Below are 6,225 nucleotides of genomic sequence, written 5' to 3'. Positions count from 1 at the left end.
TGCACATCAGTAAACTGCCCTGGCACTCAACCACACGGGACCAGAAGCTGTATGACCAATATCTCAGAGTAACGAAACTCGGGGATGCTAACTTGTACAAACCAAGCCTATAAGAGAGTAACTGCCCATGGACCACTTTACACAGAGGAATGTAACTTCAGCTCGTCTAATTTGTGCACTTTTGGACACACAGGGAAACAAAATCTTCATATGAACTTGGTGAGGATGGACCCAGAACCAAGGTAAGGCAGTCAATTTTATGATTTCTGCATGTTTGATGACATTAGACCTAAGGGCCTTACAGGTCCATCCTCTTAATAAGGAAGGAGTCACCAAACAGCCCCATAGCTGTTTGAACACCTAGAATGGCACTGGCTCACAGCTGACATCCAGTGAATACTCACTGAATGACTGAATGAATAAAAGTTCCCTGAACAGTACTTTGATAATTGTTGCCAGACTTAACTTTCTGTTTTTCTACAATTTTTCCTGAAATGTTCTAAATTACATTATTCCAATCAACATGTTTCTAATGATGTATATGAATATCTTTATCTCTTTATAGTCAAGATTCACAGGCTGGAAAGTCAGTTCTTTTAAAACGGGGTTACTCAACTCCATGCTATTGATGTATTTAACCAGATAATTCTCTGCTGTGAAGACCTATCCTCTACACTATAGACAGTTTAGCAGTATTGCTGGCCTCTATCCACTAATGCCAGTAGCTCAGGCACACGCACACATGCACACACACTCACACACACATACCCACAGTCTCTCCTATGTTTCCTATTAATATTTACCTTTGTGATGCAAGATTATGTTTTGTTTCATGGTTTTGAGGTAGTTCATTGTAAAAAGACTAATGAAAAGAAGACTGGCTTGGGGTGGGGTAAGGCAGAATAGGAGTTTGAGAGGAAATAACAGTTGCTAAGAACAGCTAAGGACCTCCCTGGTGGCTCAGACGGTAAAGCATCTGCCTACCAAGCAGGAGAACCGGGTTCGATCCCTGGGTTGGGAAGATCCTCTGGAGAAGGAAATGGCAACCCACTCCAGTATTCCTGCCTGGAAAATCTCATGGACGGAGGAGTGTGGTGGGCTACAGACCATAAGGTCGCAAAGAGTTGGACAGGATTGAGCAACTTCACTTTCACTTTCAAGAACAGCTAAGTTCATCAGAAATGTCCCCAGGCATTGTCAAATATCCTCTGGGGACAAAATTAACAAGTTCTTTAAAGTAACATCTCTCTCTTACCTATTAAGGACTAATTTCAGAATTTAACAGAGACTACTGAATCTTAACTGTTGTGTCTCTTGAGCTTCACCCTTCCCCCAGGTACTGCCCAGGCCACCAGACCATTACATAGATACACTACCTACAGTGGTGATTTCGAGGAAGAAGGAAAAGAAAATAATCCAGAAGGAAATTAAGTCCCTCACTTCCACCTACTCAACCCAAATGCACTCAGCCCTCCATATTCGAGGGTTCCATATGCACAGATTCAACAGATCATGGACTAAAAATAGTTGGGGAAAAAATTTCCAGAAAGTTCCAAAAAGAAAACCTTGAATTTGTCAGTCAGCAACTATTTACATAGCATTTACATTGTATTAGGTATTATAATAACCTAGAGATGATTTAAAGTATACAGGAGGGTGTGTACAGGTTAGGTGCAAATGCTACACCATTTTATGTAAGGGCCTTGCATATCTTCAGATTTTGGAATGAGGATACAGGTAGGTTCATGAAACTAGTCCCCCCTATGCTGCAGGTATGAGGGATCACTGTAATGCCAAGGGTCCTTGGAGACAGAGTGACAAGAATGCCATTCTGTCAGTTGAGTCTCATCACCACACTTTGTCAACTTCCACATAACACAAAATTTGGGGAAAAAACACAAGAATCAAGTAACCCCAAAAAGATGAAGTTTGACTACAATGACCATTCTCTCAACAAAGACTAGAGTGATTATCTCCAGTTTTCTTTAAAATCCAAACACTTTTGGCTTAGTTATTTGGAAGAATGAAAAACACTAAAGAATTTTGAAAAGTCAGAATTCTTGACTCACTGATCCTAAAAACAAATTTATGAAACAAATATAAGCAATATACTATGACTTTTTACAATGTAAAGGGTTAGTCACTCAGTTTTGTCTGACTGTTTGAGACCCATGGACTGTACCCCTCCAAACTCCTCTGTCCATGGAATTCTCCAGGCAAGAATACTGGAGTGTGTTGCTATTCCCTTCTCTGGGAGATCTTCCCAAACCAGGGATTGAACCCAGGTCTCGTACATTTCATGTGGATTCTTTACCATCTGAATCACCAGAGAAATATGTCAAAAGCCTATTCATTTAAATAACCATCTTTTATAAATATAAAACAATATAGCACATATTAAATATATAAGAAAGCAGACATTGGTACATATGCCAAATACCACTTGAGGTAAAGATTATTTTATAACTGAGAGAACAGGTACCCAGACTAATTAAGCTGTCACAGTTATAAATAATAGATTCAGAGTGCAAATCTTTGTTTTCCCAGCAGCCCTACAGCACCTCCCTTGTGAGTGTAGGAGAGCAAAATCTGCCACCCCAGAACGTCTCACGTAGATTATTTTGAACTGAAAGCGATTAACGCCCAGAAGACTGAAGAAGAAACTTTGACCTTTCCCATAACTGCCCCCAAAATCGTTTCGAAGAAGGGTCTCTTCGGGAAGGAAGCGATCCCCCTAAATAACTACAGTAGGAACTAGGTGCATAGATAAGGAGGAAGCTGGAAAAGTCTGTAAAAATTCCTATCTCCCAGGCCTCTTCATGGTCCAGCAAATATTTATTCACCAAATATTTGTTTCTCTACCTCTATGGGCATTGCCTTCTTCCCTTCTGAAGTCCCAAACCACTACCCCCAACATCCTCTTTTTTCTTTAGCTAAAGATGGTATTTAAAGGTGAGGGTCTCAGCCAGCTGAGGTAGTTATTCAGTTTTTGTTTCTGGATATCTCCCATTGTATATAGGTCATTAAAATTTTGATTTTCTCTTGTTAATCTCTCTCATGTCAACTCAATTGTTAGACGAGCCAGAAGAACCTAGAAGGGTACAGAAAACTTTCTTCCTGCCCACCATGAATATATGTTGGAGTGATTTAGCTACACATAGTCAGTTAAATCAAACATATGACCAAAACCTAATAAAATAACTATGTATAAGATATTAGCACACTTGAGACATGTTTAGTCCTATTCAAGAGGAGTGAAATGTTTTTAGGGGAGTGGAATGTTTCTCTGTGTGTGTTTTTCTTGACAAAATAGGGACTTTAATCCCAAGTAAACTCTAGGAGACAGACGGTCTCTCCCCGCCTATAGAACAGGTTTCATAAAGTCACAAATATTTTTCTGTTTTAAAGTCAGATGTAGTATTTCAACAACTTTTTATTATACCTTAGAACTAGAAACAACTGCCTTCAGAGACATTTTCCCATTCATCCTGAATCTTTTATCTTGTCCTCAAATGACCAGTCAGGAAAATCAGAAGAGTTTAATGTTCCAAGAGTCACAACAATGCTGTTCGGATAAGCACTGGGAGCCAGGATGTGTCTTAAAAAAGCTTTGATTTATTTCAGGAGATCACTAAGAGAGACTCATTAGCTAAATTTTTCAGTCAATAAATGTGGTTTAAATATAAATGATAACATCAGTTCAACCTTCAGAACTTTTCCACTTCCAATTGCCTACAAGAAAACAACAGGCTACTTACACTTTTCACTAGTAACCAACCTTTCTGCAGAAACTGCTCTTTCTGAAATACTTAAATAAAGAACAATAAAGGACAACAGTCAGAAATGTAAAGACTCACATTTTTGACCTTTGTTTTTTGCCTAGCACCCACTGAAAAACCCTTGAGCCTGACTGCGCTTACAAGTAGAGTATGTCATTAATTTTGAGCAGAAGAAACAATTAGCACATAATCAGCTATCAGTTATCCCAAGTCTAAGTCTCTCCTGGCTGGATCTATCTTGTATTGTTTTGACTTATTTTTTCTAAGTAAGTGCTTAGAACCACACATTATTTTTCACAAAGAGAAAAGTACAAAAACTGTACTGACCTATGTGACTTATGGTCAAGAAACAATTTTTTAAACAAAAAAAAAAAGTTGCAGTAAAACACACTGCTGATATGTTATCAGGGTGATGACCTCACATAATGAGATCAGAAGTATTCCTTCCTCTGAAATTTTTTGGAATAGTTTCAGAAGGACAGGTGTTTACTCTAAAAGATAGAATTCACCTGTAAAGCCATCTGGTTTTAGATTTTTGTTTGTTGGGAGTTTTTAAATTACTGATTCAATTTCAGAGCTGGGAATTGGTCTATTTGAATTTTCTATTTCTTCTTGGTTCAATCTTATGAGTATCTTTCTAAGAATATGTCTGTTTCTTCAAAGTTGTCCATTTTATAGGTGCATAGTTACTATCGTGGTCCGGGCGCAGGTTGGAAAAGAATTTTCAGACATGAAAGAGAATGAGAGGGAAATAGTTTATTAGAGTAGGAGATGCTGTTAGAACAGCGGGCCAGCTCAAGGCACAATCGACATTGCAAAGGGGTCCTTAGTCCACTTTTATAACCAGGGTACAAGGAGAGGGATAAGGGTCTTGCAGGTCATTTGCTGATTGGATGAGGCACGTATACTGGGTTGGGGGAAGAATAAGGCAAATACCTTCTCCCTATGGGGTAGGAGGGGAGAAATCTATTAATTGTTATAACATGGGGGAGGGAAGGATGATAAGGGTCTGGTTTTTCTTTTTTTTTTTTTTTTTTTAAATATTATTTTATTAGTTGGAGGCCAATCACTTCACAACATTTCAGTGGGTTTTGTCATACATTGACATGAATCAGCCATATAGTTACACGTATTCCCCATCCCGATCCCCCCTCCCACCTCCCTCCCCAGGGTCTGGTTTTTCTATTCCTGCATTACAAGACCCTCCTTGGTTTTACCTACTCTTTCATCCTCGGGTCACCACAGTTACTAACAGTAGCCTCTTAGGATCTTTTATATCCTTCTAACTTCTTTTTCATTTCTGATTTTATTGATTTGGGCCCATTTTTTCTCAGTGAATTTGGCTAAATTATCAATTTTGTTCATTTCTTCAAAGAACAGCCTTTAATTTCATGGATCCTTTCTATTGTTATTTTAGATACCACAAAAATAGAAATTTATGGGCCAATACCACCAATGAACACAGTTGCAAAAATCCTGAACAACATACTAGCAAACTGAATCCAATAAGGATCATAAACCATGATCAACTGAGACTGATTCCAGGGATCCAAGGATTTTTCAATATCTGCAAACTAATCAATGTGATACATCACACTAAAAAATTGAAGAATAAAAACCATATGATCACCTCAATAGATATAGAAAAGGCTTCTGATAAAATTCAACATCCATCTATGATAAAAAACTCCCAAGAAAGTGGGCATAGAGGGAATATACTTCAACATAATAAAGGCCATATATGACAGACCCAAAGCTAACATCATACTGAACAGTGAAGAGCTAAAAGCATTTCCTCTAAGATCAGGAACAAGACAAGGATGCCCACTCTCACCACTTTCATTCAACATAGTTTTAACAACAGCAATCAGAGAAGAAATAAAAGGAATTCAAATTGTAAAAGAAGTAGTAAAACCATCATTGTTTGCAGATGACAGAATATATATATAGAATATCCTAAAAATGCTACCAGAAAACTACTAGAGCTCATCAACAAATTCAATTAAGTTACATGATACAAAATTAATATAGAGAAATTTGTCATATTTCTATACACTAACAATGAAATACTAGAATCAGATATTAAGGAAATAATCCCATTGACTATTGAATCAAAAAGAATAAAATATCTAGAAATAAATGTAGATAAGGAAGCAAAAGACCTGTACTCCAAAACCTATAAGACACTGATGAAAGAAATTGAAGACCACATGAATGAAAAGATATTCCATGTTTTGGGCTGAAAAAATCAATATTGTTAAAATTACTACTCTATACCAGGCAATCTATAGATTCAATGCAATCCCTATCAAATTATCAGTGCCATTTTTACAGTATTGGAACAAAAAAATTTTTTTTATTTCTAGGGAAACACAAAAGACTTTGAACACAAAACATGAAAGTCTTTGAAAAGACAAAGCAATCTTGAGAAAGAAGAGAGCTGGAG

The 6,225-nt window shown here is 37.4% G+C and overlaps 1 non-coding gene across 1 annotated transcript; it reads left to right on the top strand.

The window, feature by feature from the left end:
• Positions 1–949: 949 nt before the first annotated feature.
• On the top strand, positions 950–1,021 carry TRNAG-ACC (transfer RNA glycine (anticodon ACC)). Its single transcript has one exon. It is a non-coding gene; the product is annotated as a tRNA-Gly (tRNA).
• The last annotated feature ends 5,204 nt before the right edge of the window (positions 1,022–6,225 follow it).

The sequence above is a fragment of the Muntiacus reevesi genome, chromosome 5 (assembly GCF_963930625.1).
Source record: "Muntiacus reevesi chromosome 5, mMunRee1.1, whole genome shotgun sequence".
Classification (NCBI taxonomy): Eukaryota; Metazoa; Chordata; class Mammalia; order Artiodactyla; family Cervidae; genus Muntiacus; species Muntiacus reevesi.
This window is presented reverse-complemented; position numbering and strand designations above follow the sequence as displayed.